General features: G+C 35.7%; 1 long non-coding RNA gene across 1 annotated transcript; it reads left to right on the top strand.

Annotated features, from left to right (window-relative positions):
• LOC113322702 lies at window positions 1-1,664 on the top strand. Its single transcript, XR_003347260.1, has 2 exons — window positions 1-574; window positions 773-1,664. It is a non-coding gene; the product is annotated as an uncharacterized LOC113322702 (long non-coding RNA).
• The last annotated feature ends 23,490 nt before the right edge of the window (window positions 1,665-25,154 follow it).

The following is a 25,154-nucleotide window of genomic DNA, read 5'->3' as shown; positions in this document are numbered from 1 at the left end:
TTTCTATTTCTCTTTCATTCTCTTTTCTTCTCTTTCTTCTTCTTCCGTCCCTCTCCTGTTCTTCTTCTGATAATGATTCCGAGAATTAGTTCATGATTCTGAGTTGATATAAAGCTGGTAGAGATCGAAGGTTAACTGATGGTGGTTCTGTTGGTCGATCTGGTGAAATTAAACCCAACAGGAAAGGTAAAACAGAGATTTGAATTAGGGTTTTGAGTATGAATTCGAGTTTATAATAGAATTGATGGGTTAATTGAGCCGTGGATAGATGAGAAAACGAGGGTTGTGGATGAATTTTTGTATTGAAGTTGTTCTGTTGATGAATTGAAGAGTTAGGGTTCTGGAAGAAATCCAAAGAATAATTTGAAGATGAAATTGAGAGTTTAAAGGAGAGTTTTGAGATGGGTATTGATCGATTGGATGAACTAGAGTCAGAGATGAAGAGTAGTTCGAGTTTGATGTAGTTAGGGTTTTGATATTGATTATGAAGCTAGGGCTTGGTTCTGTTAATAAGGAAATGATGGAGTTATCTCTGGTGATGAATTGGTTGATGTTTGAGCAAATCTGATTTGAGGTAATTATCTTCTTAGTAACTTATTAGGGTTATTGAATTCAGTTAGTGAGTTTATAAGTTTATGGATGATGATGAATATATAATGAAACTGAAATTATAGTTTAGAGATTGTTGAATTTTCAAGTAAGTTAGTAGAACTGGTAGTTTGTAAAGATTGAGATTTGAATTGGGTTGTACTGAGTTTGGTGGATTTTGCAGGTTGTTGATTGTAGTTGAAGTTTAAATGATTGAGTTAGGCAAATAGTGTTGGTGGTGTTGAATAAGAGGTGTTGTTGTTGTGTAGGTTATGTGGTTGTAGATGAAACTGAAGTTGAGATGGACATTGTATATATGTAATACAACTGTGGTTGTTTTTGAAGATGAATGTTTTCTGTGTGGTGTTGAAATTAGGTAATAGATTGTAAGAAGTATGATTTGCAAGTGGTGGAAATTCTGTGAGATTACAAGGCAATAGATATAATGGTGACAGTGGTGCTGGTGTTATAGCTCATGGTTGGCAGTGATGTTGAAGTTCAAGGGATGTGGATGAACTGAGGTTGCGATGAATTGGGTATTCGTTCTGTTGATGCTTTGAAGTGTATGTGACTAAGAAGATGGTCATATCATTGTTACTGGTATTGAATTGTAGGTGGCGCAGGTTTGGTTAACTTCGGAAATTGGGGATGGTGATGAAGCTGAATTGATAAATACAGTTTGTGTTCTGATGTTGAGAATGGTGGTGGATGTGAGAATCTCAAATAGAACTGGAGTTAGCTGTGGTGGTAGTTGAGATGGAGAGAATGATTGAAGTTATTTGTGGATGGTTATAATCTCAACTGAAGTGCAAATGTTTAGTGTAAAATTGTACTGAGTTACAAGTTGTAGTGGTGTTGTTGAAGTTGCAGGGGATATGAGTGGCTGGTGGAAGTTTAGGAATTGTTTTGAGATATGGAATAGAGTCATAGTTACAACTTGTTGAGCTGAATTGTTTGATGTAGTGTTGTTGTTTTAGTTGAAGCTTAAAGCAGCCTTTGCAGGTAAAGCTTAAATTGCAGTTGTATTGAAATTATAAAATTGTATATAATGAAAGTTTGTATTTTGATCAAATGGATAGAATCAGGTTGCAAGTGAATTTGCAGTTACAATAGAGTATTTACATGTTAGTCATTCCAGTCAGTTTAGCTGACTCAGTTTATCTGACTGAGTTGAATCGGTGTCATCTAACTGAGTTACAAATCCTAAGAGTTGACTTGACCTTGACCATTTAGCATGGACTTTGACCTTTGACTGGATGTTGACTGTTAGTTGAACCATTTGACCACCAGTGATTGTTGGTTGACCCTGTTGGGTCAGCACTTGTGTAGTGGACCGAGTCTAATGCACTTGGGCTTAGTGCCATGTATTTTAAGTTAAATATTTTGGACCATTTATGGTCTGAATTAGCCTTTGATTTCTTCTACACCATTGTAGATATTCATAAGACTTAGATATGGACTATAAAATCAACTTAATTGGATTAGTAAACTCTTAATTATGCTAAAGATAGATAATAACATGGTGTGGAACCATAAAAAGGCTTAGAACCATTAGATAAACTTGTATGATTCTTGTGTAAGTCATTTTGGCTAGATTCTTAGAGTTCCCGTGTGATTAACAGTTAGTTATTAACAACGATCGATTCAAAGGATGAACCAGTGGATCTTGGATCTCGAGGTAGGCGTGGCTTGTCATCAAAAGAGGTGGGAATCGATAACGAACTCTCTTGTATTCATTATTGTTTTACAAATCTATCTTTTGTTAAATTCATGCATTGTTTGATTTACTTTCCGAAAATTCTGTTGATTCTTTTAATCTTTCCATCACTTGGAAAGGAATTGAAATGCTTTGTTTATGATTATGAATGTTGTGGGAAATAAGAATTTCCATCTGTGGTATATACGATACGCTCCTTCACGTTTTCATTTATACCTACTTACTTTCAGCTTTTATGCAATGGCTAGGGCGATACACCATAATATTACCTATTTGGTGTGGAATTGGCATCAATATATAAATTGAAAAGAAGGAGTTTGTCCATATACATGTTTATTTGAGTGTTTAGTATGAGATGTGTGCCCCAAACTTTATATATCCAGTATTACACGGCTAGGGCGATACACCGCAATATTATTCTTCCTTTATATCCAGTATTCTATGGCTAGGGCGATACACCGCAATATTACACGGCTAGGGCGATACACCATAATATTATTCTTTAGTATTGTGCGGGCAACACATGTCTCATACATGGATGTTTACTGTTCTTTTAAATTACTTTGAAAAAGTTTCTACAATATGTTTTACCGTTTTCCGTGTTTCATCTATTTTCAATGATTACTTGAAAGTTAGTTGTTATTTCTACTGGGAACCCCTTCTAGGGATGATGTGCTCACCCATTCCCACTTTCAATTTCAGAGACAGATCAAGATGTGCACGTGGCGATGACAGCTCCGAGGAGTTGGTTACGTTAGTTAGTTAGCTTCCGCGATGTCTGTTTTGTGTTTATATTCTATTTGTAAATCAACTCACTATTGAATATGTATCATTTGAGAGGATTCTTGTATTTATTTCAGAGTGGGTTTAGATTCGGGTTAATCTTTGTTTAGAACTTCTTTCTTATTGTTTAAATAGATGGTTTTAGATCCTTAGTGCATCATTTTATAGTTAACCTTTTGGATTAGTTAGCTGCTAGCTTTGGGGGCGCTACAGTATAGGTATGCACTGACGACTCTTGGGATTTTCAAAATCTCACCCTATTGGGATTTTCATAATCTGAACCTTGAGTTGTTATTTGGTATTTTAAACTAGTAACGACCCTATTGTGGATTTCAAAAAATCTAACCGTTGGTATTTTCTTCTATATAATACAACCCCATCCTCTTGGAAAAATTGTCCCAAAACATCCATTACCCAACTTACATTATTTACTTTTTTCATTTCAAAGTGAGATATTAATGGCAATGGCGGATTTGGAACCGTATGAAGATTTGTGTCTCGTTAAATCGTTTGGTACTACATTCCGTGAACGTCCGAATGAGATGTATTCAATGTTTTGGAAGAGAGTTAAAGAGTTACTTTACAGGAGTACTGCGAATCCTAATAAACTCAAATGGAGAGACTTGGCATTTCGATTCAACTACATAAAAAGTGCAACACAAGAGTATGTAAAAGCTAGAAATATGGTGTACGACCATCATCCACGAGCTCCTCTACGGGAAAAAGTGAGTAATCCGATAATATTTATATTTTTGTCATCGTTAAAAGTTTGCATACTAACATTTAAGAATCCTCGTTTAATTTCAGCTGGCAATGGGCTATGTAAAATTCGTAATGGAGAAATTAAGTTCATTCACCACAAATAATATACGACGTTGTATCGACGTGCAAGGAGGTTCATCGACGAACACTTGATGTGTCGGATTCTAGATTATCCATACTAGCTCTTCTGTAATGCGATATTGACGTAATGTTATTTTCTTATTGAAATCCATGGCCGTTTTCCCTCCAATTCAAAGTTTCTACAAGGGGTCGTCAACCTCTTAAATCTATACAGTGACGATTCTAGGTTAACAGGTAGGGTCGTCCACTGTATGTTTATAAGGATGACAAAGACAAAAAATTAATTTGCCAGATTTAGAGTCGCCGGTCTTATAAATATATAGATGGTGATTCTAGCTCTGACCAAAATTTGATTGATTTAGGGTCGTCATTCTGCTTTTAAGTTGACGATCCTAACGCTGCCACAATATATAAATACAAAAACTTCTAAACATCCTTCAAAAATCTCAGGAAAGTAAAATATTTTTAACAAACCATCCAAACCCAACCCCTAGTATCTACTACAAAAAATAGTTGTGTCTAAGAAAAGGTAATAAACATGAGTTCAAGTCGGAAAAAAAAAACAAGTGATCCATTCAAAGTTTAAAACATCTCTGCACTCACGACCACCACCTCAACCTTTACCTCGACCTCCGCCTCGACCCCTTTGACTACCCTGACTAGATGATGTCCGGCTTCTCTTTGAAGGACCCTGACTTGCACTGCCCCCTGGAGAACCACCATATTCTCTGATGCTTTGTTCTTAATAATTTCCGCTTGCTTCATCACGTTCTTGTCTTAATTGGCTAGCTGTTTTCCTGCTCCTCTTACCTTCCTTAGCCAGCTCAGCAAACATTTTCTTCGCATTAGGATTTTCAAAGTGTCTGCAGCCTACGTTGTTTGTCAGGATCGAACATTTCCTTTTTTTCAGCCGAGCAACACAATGCCTTGACAAAAAGCTTCATCCGTTCCCTCTATTTGCATTCAAATACCAATTCAGATTAACAAACTTATATTTTATGTATATGAATAACAGAATTACAAAAATAAATACTTACTACAAGCTTAAGAATGGTAGAATCATCTTTAGTGTCAGATATAGAAGCAGAGGTAGATGTTTTGTTGCTCTTGCGTCCGTCTATCCGTATCACCCGATCGTGGGAGAAGCCTTCGTACCATCTAGAGTAATTTGTTGTTGCCTCGTAACCTTCATTCACATGCACCCAATAAGTGACGTCTACCAAGCTAGAGTGTCTAGCATTCCAATGCTTGGTTTCAAGTTTAGGTTCGTAAACCACCTCTAAGTACGCCTCGTTAGCCTCGCATTTGTCTAACTTGTTCGTTAATGCTGGTATATAGTCTTCATTGGGTGAATCTTGAATATACCCGAACTGACGCATGATTCTCATTGGATTATATATTGAAAATCCGTAAGGGTAAAATAGAGGGCCATGGTAATACAAAACATCTTCCAAAGCGCCAACTCAATCATTCTTATATACGGATCAAAGATTACCTCTTGCGTTGTGATGTTGTCCAATTTTTGGCGCATTTCTAACAACGCGTCCTTTTGTTCCTTATCCTGAGACCCATTGAACAAGTATCAGGTTCTTCTTGGTTTAGGATTGCTCCATTCGTGATCGATTTTGACTTCTTCATTATCTTTGAACAATGAGGGGAAATGATCGTAAATCCACACCTATATCAACATCATAAAAAAATTAAAACAATCCAATAAATATAAAAAGATTCAAGGAAAAAAACTACACAAAGAAAACAACTTTCATCAATCCAAATACCTGCAGTAGAGCCAAATTCCCATTAATTTGAGAAGTTCGTTCCCGAGATGCCATTGAAAGTTGCTCATTCAAATGTGCTACTATGGCAGTCCCCCAAGAGTCACTTATTCACTTCATCTAAGGGATCCAAAATCTGAAGAAGGTTGACGTCGTCCTTGTTACCTTTGTTCTCGGGAAATATAACCGACGCAAGGACATACAACAAATATGCATCCGTCGTGGAACGAAATTCTACCTCAGAGAGGAGGTCAACACTTCTCCGTCTTTGATCTTCGACCCAGCATGCATGTTCCTAATATATAAAAGTTTGAACTCTTTCTTCGGGTATATCTTTTCCTTCACGAAAAGGCCATTTCTTGTCTCTACATCCCATCCAAACAACTTGCTGGTCAATTTATAAAAAAATTTCCCAACTAAGCCTTTTCTTAAACTTGTCATTGGTTGATTTTCCTTCCACCGGCAACCCTATTATACTTTCTGCATCTTTATGAGTCACTGCCATCTCGCCAAAAGGGAATTGGAATGTATTGACTTCACAGTAATACCTCTCACAGAAACTAGATATTGCAACCTTGTCATACGCAATCATATAGTTCAGAACGACATTATACAAACTAGAGTTTTTAACAATCTCTTTGACTCTTTCACTTTCACCTTCTAGCGGCCACAAGTTCATTTTCACATAAGAAGATTGGCGTCTGAAAAGACGTACGACATCCTTATGATCCTACAAAACATAAACAAGTAAATATAAAAAAAAAGTTAACATCTGTTAGAACATTGCTCGGTTGAACCCACCAAGCGTTGGTATGTCAAGTTTGGTTGTCATGTTTTAGTGAATCAAAACTCATTTTAAGAGTCGTTTGATTATGTACTAGAGTCAACTTCGTATAGGTTAGCTTGAAAGTATTAGGATATGAGACATTACAAGTATTGCGAAGACTTGAAGAAGTGAAGAAGTAAGAAGCTACAACGACAACATCATCCTTCCACTTTAGGTTAGTGATATTTGACTTGAACTGTTTCATTCCCCAATGTATATTTCAAGTCGTGCATATTGAAAACAAAACTGCGAAGCATGAACACTTTAGATAGACATAGTATTAAGGAATACAATATGAAGTTTATTGCTTAACCATTAAACTTTGTAGATAAGACATCGACATAATCGTTTAAATGCTATCGTGATTATGTATGGGTATGAGGTGAGGATTTCATCCTAGGAAACAATGTTTTACATGTGTGTTAAGGAAGTAAGTTCATAAACTTGTTTATGAATCGAAAAGGAAATCGCCAGGCGTTATTGGAATTGTTATTCATTGCATATCTTGTGGACATCCAATATGTGTGATTTAGTATACCTGCTCACGACTTGTTTGTGTTTTTGGTAAAACTATTCACAAAATCCTGACTTATGTATTGGTATGACTTTTATTAGTGAAACCCATACCGATCTTAAGTAATCACCTGAGATGGTATGATCGAGTTTGCGATTTGTTTGACCGAATCTGGGTAAAGGGGAACCGATCCTATGAAGAGGTGCAACACATCACAAAGGGGAATCGATCCTTGTATGAGGTGCATCAAGTTTGTAGCAGAAAGGGGAACCGATCCTATGGACATGTGCAACACGTTTTTAGGCAAAGGGGAACCGATCATATGGACATGTGCAACACATATAATTTAGATACCATATATATGTGGGGAACCGATCCTAGTACCTAATCAACCGAATTTTGGAAAGCTAGTGTGACTATGCCCAATACTCACATGAAGGTAGAACCGAAACTTGTTTTGGTAGAAACGTTAAACCCATGATTTGTGATTGAGTGTTTCTTAATCAATCACATAGTTCTTGCAAGTCATATGAACCAATTCTAAACTTGTTCGGAAGTGTGGCAAATCGTTTTCAAGGTTGTAAGTATGAAAGAGGACTTACAAAGTAAGGATGTCGGCATACTTTGAACACGTGCAGTAATGTTTATCTTTTATTGTTCAAAGTTATTCCTTAATAGCTACAGGAAGAAAATCCCAGGATTGACACATAAATAAGTTAAGAATCTTTTAATTAAGTTTGTTAATTTTATTTTAGGAAAATGAGAATTAGTAATGTGCATTTACTAGTTGAGATTTTCCAAAGAGATTTTCGGTCATTATTTTGGACAGAGCATTTCCAGGAATTATGGAAACCGAATTAGGAATATATTTAACATCTTTGAGAATATTTTAGGTTTTGGAAATTCCTTGGTGTCCAAACTTCCTTGTCTATAAATACTTGAAGTTTGCATTTCTAGCAAACTAATCCTTTGTGAAAGCAAACTTCCTCGGTTGTGTTGTTACTGGTGTAGCCGCCTATTCGGACAGGAGAGTAACCTAATTAGGCGAAATCTCTTACGACCGCTCAGTTTAAAGTCTTTTTTGGGATTGAGAAGCTCTACTAGTACCGTTGGTGGGAAACTAGATAATTTCGGTTTATATTGTGTTTTCGATTGATTTGTTTTTCTAACGGTGGTTGAACTTTGATTGCACCTAGTTTGTTTATGCTTGAGAATCATCTCTTCTGATATAAGATTTACTCAAACTGGAACGAATTTTCGACAGGGATCTTTAGACTGTTGTCAGTGCTAAAGACGATCTTGTGATAATCCATTGTTAACAGACTCTGTTCTGTGCGTGATTGATCATAAGAGATTCAAGTTGTTGTGTGTAGGTGTTTATTGAAGATCTAAGAAGATTTGAAGACAAAGAAGACATTGAAGATTTCTAATTTGGGGTTCATAATCTTTGGTGTGCACAATACTTGTTTCGGTATAAGAGGATCCAACTATAATCGGTTTATCCTTGTGGTAGATTGTATTGATTAGTTGTGTAGATCGGCATCAATACAATTCTTTGTGATTAAAAGTATTGATTGCAAAATCTTAACAATTACCTTTGGTTATTGAACATAAGACAGATCTAAGAACCTGACGAAGGAATTTATGTTAAGATAAACAGAAGAGCCTTTGTCCGACTCACATCACTTGGTTGAATAGAGTTAATACCAAACAGATTTTTTGTTCCTTTACTGTTTGGAATACGAACCAAAGAAATTGTTCCAAGTACGTTACTTATTCATAAGTTGGAGGCGTGGGAATACAGACGGAACTAGATGAACTGTAGGTTTAGTTGCTTGGTCTCAACTATACGAAGTTGGTTTAATTTTGTGTAGCGGCTTAATCCTGAGAGTGTTCAATTCTGAACAAGGTCCCAGGGTTTTTCTACATTTGCGGTTTCTTCGTTAAAAAAATCTTACTGTGTCATTTACTTTATACTTCCGCATTATAATTGTTTTATTATAATTAAAGTAAATTACACAAACGTTAATTCCTATTTACTTGATAAGCAATCATATTGTGTTTGGTAAAGTCCGAACCTTTTATCAAGTAAACATATATTTTTTCGTATTGTCTCGATCTCGTATCCATAGACGATCACATGAAGTGTGAATCGATTAGTTGCATTGTCTCGACTCAGTCCATAGATAATCACTTTCGGAGAAAGGACTTATAGGTAAGATTTTTTTTATCTTGAGGTATATTTGGGTACCCTCGCCTTTTCAATTGGTATCAGAGCAGGCAAACACGAAAAGATCTAACAATCTTTGTTTGATGCGATTTAACCTATAAAACATGAGTCAAAGTACAGTTAAGCGAGAGCGAAAACTAAAGAAAGACTTAGTTAACGTATCGCAAGACGTTGAAAGTTTTGATTTTAAGAAATGCTTAAAGAGAGCTTCTTCATCAAGTTCTATTTGCTCTTCTGAGAATAAGTCTGAATTTTCTCTAGACGAGACTAAGTTAAGCCCTGTATTCGAAATCAATGATTCAGACTCTGAAAAATGTCTTTTTGATAACGAGAATTTTTTGAGTTCTATGCTTGAGATTTCTGATGAAAGATCAAGTGTAAAAACATCTGAACTAAAGGAATTGAGCAAACAATTTCTTTTTTGTTCTTGAGCAGTTGAAAGAGAACGAGATTTAACCTTAAAGTTTCAAAATCTCGACGAAGAGCATAACTTGCTAAAATAAAAATTCTCACAACAAATACAGAATCTTAAAGACAAAGTATGTGCTAGTCTTTCTCGAGCGGAGCGTTTAGAGAAAGATCGTGATTCTACTCTTGAAAAAGTACATTTCTTGGAAAAGAAACTTGCTGATTATGATGCAAGGGTTAACTCTCAACAAAAGAGTTTTGAAGAGAAAGAAGGTGAATATCTCTCTTGAGAAAAACGCCTTGAGGCTGATCTAGCTAGTGCTCTTGAGAAAATCAAGGTGTTGAAAGAAGAAAATTTGGACATTAAAAAGTCCAATGCCAGCTCAAACAATTTAACCTCAATGTTAGAATCAAGTAGAAATCATAGTGATACACGAGGATTGGGCTATAAAGGAATAGATGCTTCAAATATTAGCAAAGAGGTAAAATTTGTTAAAGCTGAAAATTCTTCTAAACCAGAGGCTTCCGCTGATGTAAAAGATGCTCGTATTTCTTGTAAAGAAGTAAAACCAGTCAAGCCTAAGAATAGTGTTCAACCAGCAGTAATCAAAGAAGACATTTCTGCTAATGTCAAGAAAGCAACAACGTTGAACAAAGATAAGAAGAAGAGGAAGAAGAAAACTCGTCGAGCTCCAATGCAAGAGGATCCACAAAAAGGTAACATTAAAACTCATACTTCATATATTTATACTAAGCATTGTTATTATTGTGGTAATAAAGGACATTTACAATGGGGATGCAAAGTTCGTAAGATGCAAGATGTACTTTCTTTTGTATCAAATGAACTGACTATGTTTGCTCCTCATAAGAACTCAGATCATTATAGTCCTAAATTTAGGCAAAAGAATTATTATAATGATAGTTCCAATTTTGCATATCGCTCGACAAGGTCATCTCATAAAAGATCCAATTATAGAAAGAGAGATGACTTTGCAAATGCAAAGACAATATCTGATGTTCCAAACTGGAGAAAGGATGTTTCGCAAAGTATTCAAAAGGACAATTGTTCTAATAATATAAAGGAGAAAGCTGCTCCTGCGAAACCCAACTCTAAATGGGTCCCGAAGTCCTCTATAGCCAAGAAGGGACCAAAAGTTAGTCACAAGAATGACTCTCAGTTGTTAATTATTGGTGACAATAATTACAAGAGTCTTCTTGAAAAGCATTATGAGTAAAGGTTGTGATAGTGACACTCTTCATCACAAGTCAAAGAAGAAAAACAAGATATGGAACAAGAGAAAACAAACCAAGCAAGAGGTCAAGAATGATGATGATGTCTTAGTCACTCGTGACGAACAAGACAAGGATCAACTCGACATAACCTAGTTGTGTTGGAATGTGCATACTCACCTTGGTGCTCAATTTTTTGAAAGGTGAGGAAGCACATGAAACTGAGCACATGATCTCTCGGTTATTATATGACTAATTAACATCTTTAGGAGACTTTTTTTCTTCTATACTCATACTTTGTCTATTTATATTTGAGGTTTTGATAGAAACATTAATTGTGAGTTTATGATGTTGATATGAACTGATCATATATGTGTATCTCCTTTTTTCACGGTTAAAACGATCCAAAAATCACTGAATTCGGACATCGTATGCAAAAGTTATGTCAAAAACAGTTTAGTGTTGTGATCCGTCACAAGTAACACTTGGGGTACCGATCCTAGTGATAGGTGCAATATGGGGAACCGATCCTAGTGAGAGGTCCCCATACGAAGAAGTGTAAAACTGTTTTGCTCATAACTTCTTCATCTGAACTCGGAATGACCTCATTCTTTTTGCGTTGTTTTCGTAATTCAATTACCTACAAGAGAGGTAATTGCAATACTTGATTCTTTATTGAATATTTATGGTGTATTGCATTTGTGTTTATGGGATATTTGATTTCAGTTTTCTAATTTTGATATTCGATCTCATACTGTTGTGAACCCTTATGGTTTGGGTGACTTTTTGATTTAGCAGGATTAAGTTCTAGCCCATGTTGGTAGGCTTTATCAAAGGATCATGAGGTATTATGATAGAAACAATATGTGAAAAAGTCACAATATGTTGAATCAGTTTGGTTTAGCATAAAGGCATATGTGTTTCGACGGTTTTCAACTTTTGCTTGCAATTGTTAAAACCGGTTTTCAACCTTTCTCTGGTAAAGGTTGGTTGTTGTTATTCTTTTGTTTTGCATAAGGATGACAACATAATGATATTTCGATATCAGTTCTTCCTGGAAGAAAATGCAAACATATTGGAGAAGTGGATGCGAAATTTGAGGTAACAATATTATTAGTTAATTATTTTCCTGTTTAAGAAAAGCTGATTTTATTTCATATATATTTTGCTTTTGCTTAACAAAATTTCGGTAAAATTGATGTTTTATTCCATTATGTATGTATGGATGTGTGTGTGTGTGATTCAATTGGTTCCGGTTAAGAAAAACTATTGTTATCTTGATTTATTGTGTGGTATCAATTGTTTAGGCTTACAAAATTTCGGTGCAATTGCGGTGTTTTAATTCTCATGTTGATTCAATTGCTTCCGGTTGAGGTGAATAATTTTGCAAGTTGATTTAGTTGTTTTGTATGAATTATTTATGGCTTAACGAAATAAAGGTTTACAGGATGGATTGTTAAGTCCAATTCGATTCCGGATAAGAGAAGCTAAGTTTATCTTAGTTAAACTTATCAAAGTGGAGGTTTCGGTTACTCAAGTCTAATCGAATGCCTTAACAAGAAGTGCTAGTTAACTAACCTAATACTTGTCTTGTTTAAATCTTAAAGATCTAAGTTATATGGATAATTAGAACCCGATGAGAAAAATAAAGTTATCTTTATTTTGGTCTTATCGAATGAAGGGATTGTATTTGTACAATCGGTTTAGCAAAGGGACTAAGTTGCTTAGTTGATTTTTGGTTTGCCAAACTAAATTGGGAAAATTGCTTCGGGCAATTGTTTCCTTGATAACATATCAAAACAATTTACTTTGTAGTTTCAGTTTTGATATTGGTTATCAAAAATGGTGTGTGGAACCCTCATGCTTAACTCTATAGGTTTGCAAGTCTATTTTGAGATTTGTAAAAGATTCTTTTCGTCTTGTCCTTTATTTTTTCGTTTCTTTGTCATTTTGTGACAAAAAAGGGGAGAAATATATGGAGTAAACAAGTGATACTGGTATTGATTTTATATTGATTGGTATCACTAAGGAAAAGAACATTTGTGCTTAAAAGTTTATCTAACGAAAGAGTGAAAGCATAGACTAGGGGGAGTAGCATATCATATTAATTGGTATAACAAAGACGTGTGGATTGACGAAATCTACCTATCTCGCATTTAGGGGGAGTAATAGCTTTGTTATTATAATGTCAACAGCGACATTTAAGGATTGAATGAATGCAAGTTATTGTGCTGTTGAATTCGGGAATCAAGCGTTTGTGTAATGAATTCTTGTAATTTGTTTATCCATATGATTTTAAGAGTTTTGTCGCTAAAATTGACAAAGGGGGAGATTGTTAGAGCATTGCTCGGTTCAACCCACCAAGCGTTGGTATGTCAAGTTTGGTTGTCATATTTTAGTGAATCAAAACTCATTTTAAGAGTCGCTTGATTATGTACTAGAGTCAACTTCGTATAGGTTAGCTTGAAAGTATTAGGATATGAGACATTACAAGTATTGCGAATACTTGAAGAAGTGAAGAAGTAAGAAGCTACAACGAAAACATCATCCTTCCACTTGAGGTTAGTGATATTTGACTTGAACTATTTCATTCCCTAACGCATCTTTCAAGTTGTGCATATTGAAAACTAAACTGCGAAGCATGGACACTCTAGATAGACATAGTATTAAGGAATACAATATGAAGTTTATTGCTTAACCATTAAACTTTGTAGATAAGACATCGACATAATCGTTTAAATGCTATCGTGATTATGTATGGGTATGAGGTGAGGATTTCATCCTAGGAAACAATGTTTTACATGTGTGTTAAGGAAGTAAGTTCATAAACTTGTTTATGAATCGAAAAGGAAATCGCCAGGCGTTATTGGAATTGTTATTCATTGCATATCTTGTGGACATCCAATATGTGTGATTTAGTATACCTGCTCACGACTTGTTTGTGTTTTTGGTAAAACTATTCACAAAAGCCTGACTTATGTATTGGTATGACTTTTATTAGTGAAACCCATACCGATCTTAAGTAATCACCTGAGATGGTATGATCGAGTTTGCGATTTGTTTGACCGAATCTGGGTAAAGGGGAACCGATCCTATGAAGAGGTGCAACACATCACAAAGGGGAATCGATCCTTATATGAGGTGCAGCAAGTTTGTAGCAGAAAGGGGAACCGATCCTATGGACATGTGCAACACATTTTTAGGCAAAAGGGAACCGATCCTATGGACATGTGAAACACATATAAGTTAGGTACCATATATATATGGGAGAACCGATCCTAGTACCTGGTCAACCGAATTTTGGAAAGCTAGTGTGACTATGCACAATACGTACTCACATGGAGGTAGAACCAAAACTTGTTTTGGTAGAACCGTTAAACCCATGATTTTTGATTGAGTGTTTCTTAATAAATCGCATAGTTCTTGAAAGTCAGATGAACCAATTCTAAACTTGTTTGGAAGTGTGGCAAATCGGTTTCAAGGTTGTTAGTATGAAAGAGGACTTACAAAGTAAGGATGTCGGCATACTTTGAACACGTGCAGTAATGTTTATCTTTTATTTTTCAAAGTTATTCCTTAATAGATACAGGAAGAAAATCCCAGGATCAACACATAAATAAGTTAAAAATCTTTTAATTAAGGTTGTTCATTTTATTTTAGGAAAATGATAATTAGTAATGTGCATTTACTAGTTGAGATTTTCCAACGAGATTTTCGGTCATTATTTTGGACAGAGCACTTCCAGGAATTATGGAAACCGAATTTGGAATATATTGAATATCTTTGAGAATATTTTCGGTTTTTGAAATTCCTTGGTGTCCAAACTTCCTTGTCTATAAATACTTGAAGTTTGCATTTCTAGCAAACTAATCCTTCGTGACAGCAAACTTCCTCGGTTGTGTTGTTACTGGTGTAGCCGCCTATTCAGAGAGGAGAGTAACCTAATTAGGAGAAATATCTTATGGACGCTCACTTTAAAGTCTTTTTTTGGGATTGAGAATCTCTACGAGTACCATTGGTGGGAAACTAGATAATTGCGGTTTATCTTGTGTTTTCGATTGATTTGATTGACTAACGGTGGTTGAACTTTGATTGAACCTAGTTTGTTTATGCTTGAGAATCTTCTCTTCTAATATAAGATTTACTCAAACCGGATCGAAGTTTCGACAGGTATCTTTAGACTGTTGATAGTGCTAAAGACGATCTTGTGATAATCCATTGTTAACAGACTCCGTTCTGTGCATGATTGATCACAAGAGATTCAAGTTGTTGTGTGCAGGTATTTATTGAAGATATAAGAAGATTTGAAGACAAAGAAGATATTGGAGATTTCTGATTTGGGGTTCATAATCTTTGGTGTGCAAAATACTTGTTTCGGTATAAGAGGATCAAACTATAATCTGTTTATCCTTGTGGTAGATTGGATTGATTAGTTGTGTAGATCGGCATCAATACAATTCTTTGGGATTAAAAGTATTGATTGCAAAATCTTAACAATTACCTTTGGTGATTGAACATAAAATAGATCTAAGAACCTGACGAAGAAGTTTATGTTAAGATAAACAGAAGTGCCTTTGTCCGACTCACATCATTTGGTTGAATAGAGTTGATACCAAACAGATTTGTTGTTCCTTTACTGTTTAGAATACGAACCAAAGGAATTGTTCCAAGTACGTGACTTATTCATAAGTTGGAGGCGTGGGAATACATACGGAACTAGGTGAACTATAGGTTTAGTTGCTTGGTCTCAACTATACGAAGTTGGTTTAATTTTGTGTAGCGGCTTAATCTTGAGAGTATTCAATTCTGGACAAGGTCCCGAGGTTTTTCTGCATTTGCGGTTTCCTCGTTAACAAAATCTCGCTGTGTCATTTACTTTATATTTCCGCATTATAGTTGTTTTATTATAATTAAAGTAAATTACACAAACGTTAATTCCTATTTACTTGATAATCAATCCTATTGTGTTTGGTTGAGCACGAACCTTTTTATCAAGTAAACATACTTCATTGTTGTATTGTCTCGATCTCGTATCCATAGACGATCACACGAAGTGTGAACCGATTAGTTGCATTGTCCGGACTCAGTCCATAGACAATCACTTTCGGAGAAAGGACTTGTATGTAGAAATTTTTTTAGATTGAGGTATATTTGGGTCCCCTCTCCTTTTCAACATAAACAAATAAAATAACAAGTAAAGTTGAGATTGTTATAATTGTCTCATAAATGGTACGAGCCCACGTTCCGGGATATCCAAATAGAACTTCACAACCATCCATAGGTTCTCCTACGGCTTTCCCACTATGAAGACGTTTCAGCTGCAAATGTTCAGGGGAAATGTGTCTCGCGCTGGCTGCAATAGTATTTCCATCCTTCATTAGCCTCCCTGCAGCCTTCGGCTGCAATGCATCCTCCCAATCACCACAACCACCACCACCAGTATCATCATCATCATCATCACCACCCTTACAATCATCACCATCATCTTCATCACCACCACCACCCTTACCATCATCACCACCACCCTTACCATCGTCACCATCATCATCATCACCACCACCACCATCCTTGCCATCATTACTATTAACCTCTTCATCAGCATTATCACTCTCTTATTATTATCATTATTCTTATTCATATTCTATCGGAAGTTCTTCTTCCTCATTTTCTTCTTCATCGCTACCGGATGCGGAAATAACATGAGAGGATGAATCTGACGACTCATTACCTTTGTCTTTTGGTTCGCGGATAGAAAAGGATACCTCACTCGGCAGTTTTCCGCGTAATGCATCGGCATTTAAGTATTTTTGTTGCGGGGAGGTCTTGAAGGTGGACTTATCATGGGAAACTTCTCTTTCGCCTTGCTACAATTGTCCAAGGACAAAAAGGAACCAATAAGATATCATTTTTATGGATAATATTAAAATTAAACGACTCTAATTTAGCAAATGACAATTCTATAACAGATAATGACGACTCTACCAATTAGGATGACAACTCTTTCAGTTTTTCGGGACAAAGATTAGTTCAAATATCATATGGGGTCATTAATGTAGCAAAAAGAGTCGTTCACATAGGATCGTCGTATGATGTTATATTATGGTAACGACTATAATCTATAGCATACAGTCAAATGACGACTCTTGGGACCTGAGATGACAATGCTATTATTTTTTGGAACAGAAGGCTATTCGAGTTCCATCTACAGTCGTTATTGTGTAAAAAAGGGTCGTCAAATAAGGATCGTCAGACGTTACTATTATAGGGTAACGACTCTAATCTAGGTCAGAAAAGTTGAAGTAGTAGAACTAGGGTCGTTATCTTGTACATAATACCCTAACGATTTTTCATAGAATCTACATGCAAATGAAAAATCGTTAGGGTTTTTCATTTCGATGTTGACGACCCTTTTACTGTAACTTCAATTTTTCAGTTACCAAACTCAATTTCACAATCAAAACACAAGAAAAGATCCAATAGAAAGTGGCCTTTAGTTCACATACCTTCTAATTTGAGCCATATGTTCCTTCGGTTTCGATTGATTTGATTTTTTTATTTTTCTCACATAAACTTTTCTTTTTACTGCTTCAACAACATTAGGGTTATTAGGGTGCATAATCGCATATCTAGCGGTCTGCTTGGTACAAGCCATGTTTGTATAAGAAGTTAATCGTCGATTAAAGTTTTCGTATCGACGATTACGATACTGAATCGGGTGAAGAAATTTTTCTTCTTCACAGGGTCGTTTATGGTGGAGAAGAGGAAGAGGAGGAGAAGAAAAACTGAATAGGAGAAGACTGATTTTTTGTTTTAGGGTTAGAATAGAAATGAATATGGGGCCTAATTAAGGGTTAACTGAATTTTAAGTTTTAGGTTTAGTCAAGGGTAAAAAAGTATTTTCACTAAATTTTGATATGCCCCTAAAAAATTTGGGGTGCAAATAAAATGGGTGAGGCCCCAATTAGTTTCCAGGCCCCCAATTAAACGAGGATAAATTACTTTAGAAGGTTTTCCTTCATTCCATTCAACGTGTGCAGGATTTCTCTCTTGATTCCTGCATGCAGACATGAGAGACTAAAAAGCGGTCTTTTTGAGTGCAATTATCATAAAACCCCGTTGATGAGGAATAAGTCAAGGCTTTTGATTAGTCTTGAACCTGAATTTTTTCCTATGGTGTAGTTATTTCTCGCTAAACTCTTAAGCACGAGAATGTTTTGTTTGGTATTTCTAACTTCTTATTACTAGCATGTAAAGGCTTTATGTCCTCATAGTTCCTTGGATGCTTGAGACTTTGATACACTTTGAAGTTGGAGAAGGTTTTATGGGTACACCTCTTGTAAACCCTTACGAGACTATAACTCGTCACTAGGGACGCCTAGGGGTTTAAAGGATTATTGTATTCGCTAAATGCATTTGAGAGACCAGCGATAATGGTATAGTTAGGTTTTCTTAGTTTCTATTTCACTTGAGGAAAATTAACATTCAGTTTGGGGGTATTTGATGAGTGCCAAATATTCCATATTTATATATCTCGTTATTGACATTTATCTCATCTTTTATGCTCTAACTTCCCATATTATCCCAAATTCCGTATTTTTACTGTTTTCAAGAATAATTAATTTTACTAATTAATTTTATGTTTTTAGGTAATAAATAAAGTTTGGATAAATTAAGAAGCCAAAAGATCAAAGAATTTGGTGACCAGAGGTGCGAAGAAAGAGCTCCGCTAAAAGATAGTGAGAAACGCAGAAGAAATATTGCGCAAGAGCTACACCAACAGTGGGCTTAGTAGAGAACCCAAAACCTTAACCCATATCCAAACCCGAGATATCAAATCTTCTAAAGCTGCATAACATCCAACAACTCCTGCTTCGGGACATCAACATCTGAATTGTCATCCCAACACCATAACACCCTTTATCTCATCCCCTTCACGAGCATAAACCCATTTTCATTTCCACTCTTCTCCACAACATCAATACCATCGACCCTCCTCTATTTGAAAAGGAGGGGGTCTAACAACCACACCCAACAATTTTTTTGGCAATCTGAGAGGACATACTCCAATATACTTTCAAGAGAATCAACTAGACAGTCAGACTCAATCTATAGGAAAGTATATCAAAGACTGATATCTCTATTTCTCAATTCAATCCGCAATCAAACAAATAAGAATTTGCGAGCCCGATTGAATAAAGAGAAATAATTTGAACGGTACCAAATACCAATGTTCAAGTGTCAATCAATTTATGTCAACAACCAAAGGTTGGATTATCTAATTGATTTAAATTAACGCACAACCTGTGATATTTCAATTATATAACAGAATATAATGCGGAAAAGAAATAACACAGACACCAGAAGTTTTGTTAACGAGGAAACCGCGCGCAAATGCAGAAAAACCCCAGGACCTAGTCCAGCTTTGAACACCACCCTGTATTAAGCCACTACAAACACTAGCCTATTACAAATGAACTTCGGACTGGAATGTAGTTGAGCCCTAATCAATATCACACTGATCAAGGTATATTTTCACTCCTTACGTCTCTGATCCCAACATGATACTATGCACTTGATTCCCTTAGCTGATCTCACCCACAACTAAGAGTTGCTACGACCCAAAGTCGAAGACTTGATAAACAAATCTGTCTCACACAGAAAAGTCTATTGGAATAGATAAATCTGTCTCCCATAGAAAGACCTATGAGTTTTTTTTCCGTCTTTTGTTAAATCAAGGTGCACAAGAACCAATTGATAAACCAGACTTATGATCCCGAAGAACAACCTAGTATTGTCAATCACCTCACAATAATCTTAATCGTATGGAAGCGAAACAAGATATTGTGGAATCACAAACGATGAGATGAAGATGTTTGTGACTTCTTTTTATCTTGTCAATCGGAGAATAAATCTCGAGCCAATCTTAAAGAGATAGTACTCAATACGATAGAAGCAACAAGATTAGATCACGAAACTACAGAGAAAATAGTTGGGTCTGGCTTCACAATCCCAATGAAGTCTTCAAGTCGTTAACCTACAGGTTAAAGGAGAATCGATTCTAGCTTATGCAACTAGTATCACACAAAAGTGTGGGGATTAGGTTTCCCAGTTGCTAGAGTTCTCCTTTATATAGTTTTCAAATCAGGGTTTGGAATCTAAGTTACCTTGGTAACAAAGCATCCAATATTCACCGTTAGATGAAAACATGATTTGACCCAAGCTAATATATTTCAACCGTTAGATCGAACTTAGTTTGTCACACACAAATGAAACGTACCTTCATTTAGGTTTGAGTAACCAAACCTAAACGTGTACACTATGTTGGCTCAACAGTAGTTAGCCGAACGTAGCCATATGAACATTCTCATATCAACCTTGTTCATCTTAACCATAACTAGTTAAAATGACTCAAATGAAACTAGTTAAACAGTTGCTATATTCTCATAGAAGTATACAAGAACACAATTGAATTAAAATCGGTTTGATTCACTCGAATCAGTTCATTAACATTATAGCCACGATTTGCAAAGATTGCATTCCTTATTATATAAATGTATTAGTTCATGTACACAGCCGATTTTAGAACTTTAACCTTTAATTTTACAAACAGGTACACATACTTGAAATACCCGGACTGAGTTTGGGTTTCTCCAGTACGCGAATGGGTACGCACACCTTCAATCCCAGCAAAAAAACTCGGACATGAACCTCACGCCAGTACGCGTACGGGTGCGCATACTTAGGTTCCCGGATTTTTTAAACCAACAGGTACCCACATGGATTACATATTTGCAAGAGTGCACAACATGTTATAATCCAATAATTGTTAAGTGTCCTAAACTCTTATTTCAATCATTGAAACTTTCATAGAGGATGAAAATAGCCGTTTCCACACACTATTAGCATCAAAGCAATTTTCAAGTTATTGAAATAATCATAACGAAACATTCCAAGTCTACACCAAATGATTGTATCACAAAAACCTATAAGAAGTTACTCGGCAATTTTTACATGATCATCTTTTGACTTTCGTCACGAATATAAGATGAACTTGGTCGAAACGAAATCTTACCAATACATATTTCGAGAAATATGTAAGCTAGTTAAACTTAGCTCGAAATATATTTTGCAGTTTCCTGATCTGATCTTGTTGTTCTATCGTGTTGAGTGCAATTGAAATAATTGGCTCGAGATTTTATATCTCTCATAGGCAAGATAGAAAAGTAATCACAAAACAAACTTCGTCTCATCGTTTGTGATTCCACAATAACTTGTTTCGCTAGTCGATTAAGTTTATTGTGAGGTGATTGATAATATTAGGTTGTTCTTCGGGAATATAAGTCCGATTTATTAATTAATTCATGTTCACCTTGATTTATCAAAAGACTGAACAAAAACTCTTGGGTATTTTTGCGGAAGACATATTTATTCAATTCTATAGACTTTTCTGTGTGAGACCTATTTGTCTATCAAGTCTTCGACTTTGGGTCGTAGAAACTCTTAGTTGTGGGTAAGATCAGCTAAAGGAATCAAGTGCGCAGTATCCTGCTGGGATCATAGACGTAAGGAGCGCAATTGTACCTTGAATCAGTGTGAGATTGATTAGGGTTCAACTACAGTCCAGTCCGAAGTTAGTTGGTAGTAGGCTAGTGTCTGTAGCGGCTTAATACAATGTGGTGTTCAATTTGGACTAGGTCCCGGGGTTTTTATGTATTTGCGGTTTCCTCGTTAACAAAATTCTGGTGTCTGTGTTATTTCTTTTCCGCATTATATTTTGTTATATAATTGAATAATCACAGGTTGTGCGTTAAGATCAATTAATTAGAATATCCAACCTTTGGTTGTTGATTTACATTGATTGACACTTGAACATTGGTATTTGGTACCGTTCAAGTAACTCCTCTTATATTCAATCAGGCTCTCAAATTTCTATTTGCTGATTGCAGATTGAATTAAGAGTTAGAGATATTATACTCTTTGATATACTTTAATCTAGATTGAGTCCGACTGTCTAGTTGATTCTCTAGAAAGTGTATTGGAGTAAGTCCTCTCAGATTGCCAAACGAATTCTTGGGTGTGGTTGTTAGACCCACGCATTTTTAATTGGTATCAGAGCGGGCAAACACATTAAAGACCTTATAAGTTTGTGTTTGTAGCGATCTGAGGATGGACAGAAGTGCTATCTCACTAAATGCACCACCAGATCCATGGATTCCAGAATTCTCTTCCATGACTGATGCAATAAAATCTATAGAAGAAATTCTGTCAAAAATGCCACCAGGTTTAAAATTCCTTGAAGTTTTTTCAGGAATTGAAAAGTACTTGAAAGCCTATCTTCTGATGTTGAGTCAGATCTTCAGAAAGAACAAGAGTCTCTTGACAGGATAAATCAAGTTATGATGAATAATATTTATGTTGAGGTTAATATTTATTTACTAGCTAGTGAGTGCAATACTCCTTCTATGGGTAATCCAATTAGTCATAACAAACTAAACGAATTACAAGAGGAGTTTAAATCTCAGTTATCTGAGTACATCGTCTCAAAGGATAGATAGATTCATTTCTCAATCCCTGATACTTCGTATCAAGATAATAGTATTATCTTCCTTCGTGAAGAAACTAGGAAGTCTCTTTTTACCAAAAGAGTTTCCTCTTGCAGTAATAGAAACTCTCTGAAGGAACTGTTGTTTGTAAGTTGGAAAACAAGAAAACAGATAAACAGACTTTTTTTTTCTTGAAGTTCTTTGATAAACTTATAAAAACAATTTCCTGGGTGTTTTTCAACACGATAAGATGTAACAGTTGTTGGAAAGAAACTCTCTCTTGGTGTCATGGTGTAATATACTCCTATGTAGCATAATTAATCACATGTGGCTGCTCATAATCATATTTTTTGAGTTTTACTTCAAACAGGATGTTCCTTGTTGTTCACACAAACAAACGAGCCCTTGACAGCTCACGTGCGACTCACACACCATTATCCTAACCTGTTCATTTTGGAACCTTGTTCCAGAATGTGTTCAATCGGTTCAGGTTCCATCGTTTGACACTTAAAAAGATAAATGTTTCTCTTCGTGCACCACGTCCTCTTCTTCTTCTTCTTTTTGTTCTTCTTCATCTTCTTCTTCAGTTTGTGTACGAAAAAGAAAAACAACAGTTATGTTTCTCTCGATTCCCATCAACTTCTTTTCTCAATCTTTTTGAGTGTTTTTGGGTTCTTTATAATCGCAACGAAAAACTACTTCAGGGTTTGGTGTCCGTTTTTCTCCTTTTTGTGGTTCCGGTACTTTACCATTTGATAACGTGGGGGTCTAACAACCACACTCAATATTTCGCTTAGCAATTTGTATGGACAAACTCCAATATAATTTCTAGAGAATCAACTAGACAGTCAGACTCAATCTAGATAAAAGTACATCAATGGGTTTTATATCTCAATCTCTCGATTTGATCTATACTCAAGCAAATAGAAATCTGCGAGTCTTTATCAAAGAGAGATAACTTGGATGGTACCAAAGACCAATATCCAAGTGTCAATCAATTTAAATCAACAACCAAAGGTTGTATATTCTAATTGATTGATCCTAACGCACAACCTGTGATATTTCAATTATAAAAATAAATAATATAATGCGGAAATAGAAATAACACAGACACCAGAATTTTGTTAAAGAGTAAACCGCAAATGCAGAAAAACCCCGGGACCTAGTCCAGATTGAACACACACTGTATTAAGCCGCTACAGACACTAGCCTATTACAAACTAACTTCGGTTTGGACTGTAGTTGAACCCCAACCAATCTCACACTGATCCAAGGTACATTTATGCTCCTACCTCTCTGATCTCAACAGGATACTACGTACTTGATTCCCTTAGCTGATCTCACCCACAACCAAGAGTTGCTACGACCCAAAGTCAAAGACTTTAATAAACAAATATGTATCACACAGAAAAGTCTACAGTAATAGATAAATCCGTCTCCCACGAATATACCTACGAGTTTTGTTCCGTCTTTTGATAAATCAAAGTGAACAAGAACCAATTGATAATCCGGACTTATACTCCCGAAGAACAGCCTAGTATTATCAATCACCTCACAATAGTCTTAATCGATGCAGCGAAAAAAATATATTGTGGAATCACAAACGATGAGACGAAGATGTTTGTGATTACTTTTTATCTTGCCTATCGGAGATAGAAATCTCAAGCCGATTATTATAATTGTACTCGTACGATAGAAATAGCAAGATCAGATCACACAACTACAACAAAGTAGTATCGGTCTGCCTTCACAATCCCAATGAAGTATTTAAGTCGTTAACCTGGTTTAGAAGAAGAAACCAAAGGTTAAAGGATAATCGACTCTAACTTAGCACAACTAGTATCACAAAGAATGTGTGGGGATTAGGTTTCCCAGTTGCTAGAGTTCTCCCTTATATAGTCTTTGAAATCAGGGTTTGCAATCAATGTTAGCTTGGTAACAAAACATTCAATATTCACCGTTAGATGAAAACTGATTAGATTCAAGCTAATATTTATCAACCGTTAGATCGAAAACATAGCTTGTTATACACAAATGAAATGCAAGTTTCTAAGCTTGTGTAACCGTACTCAAACTTGTACATTAGTTGGTTCAACAATATTTAACCAAATGGTTATCCATATGATCACTTTCATATCAACCATATTCTTCTTTACCATAACTAGTTCAAATGACTCAAATGAACTAGTTAGAGAGTTGTTCAATTGCAAGGAAATCTTATGTACTACACAAGACACAACTGAAGCAAAAACGATGTGATTCACTCGGTTCATAAACTATATAGCCATGGTTTGCAATTTCATTCCTTAGTTAATATGAATAAGTTCAAAAACATCGCTTTTAGATATAACCTACTCAAGTTCGCGGACTGGGTTCGCGGACTTAAGTTCCCGGATGGAGTTTACAAACTCCAGCAGAAATTCTCGGGTTTGAGAACTTCGTCAGTTCGCGGACTGGGTTCGAGGACTTAGCTCACGCACTACTCCGGTTCACTTGATAAACAAAGTTCGCAGACTTCGGTTCAAGGAATAAGGACTTATACATATATATGTTTCCACAACAATGCTTATATCCTCCAATGGTTATATAATCTAAACTCTCATTTCAATCATTGAAACATTCTCGGAGGACGTCATATAGTTGTTATTTACAAACCATTTTTCGTTAAAGAAATTTTCAAAGTGATTGAAACATAAC

This window comes from Papaver somniferum, chromosome 11 (genome assembly GCF_003573695.1).
Source record: "Papaver somniferum cultivar HN1 chromosome 11, ASM357369v1, whole genome shotgun sequence".
In the NCBI taxonomy this organism is placed as follows: Eukaryota; Viridiplantae; Streptophyta; class Magnoliopsida; order Ranunculales; family Papaveraceae; genus Papaver; species Papaver somniferum.
The sequence above is the reverse complement of the archived record's forward strand: the minus strand, read 5'-3'. Positions and strand labels throughout refer to the sequence as shown.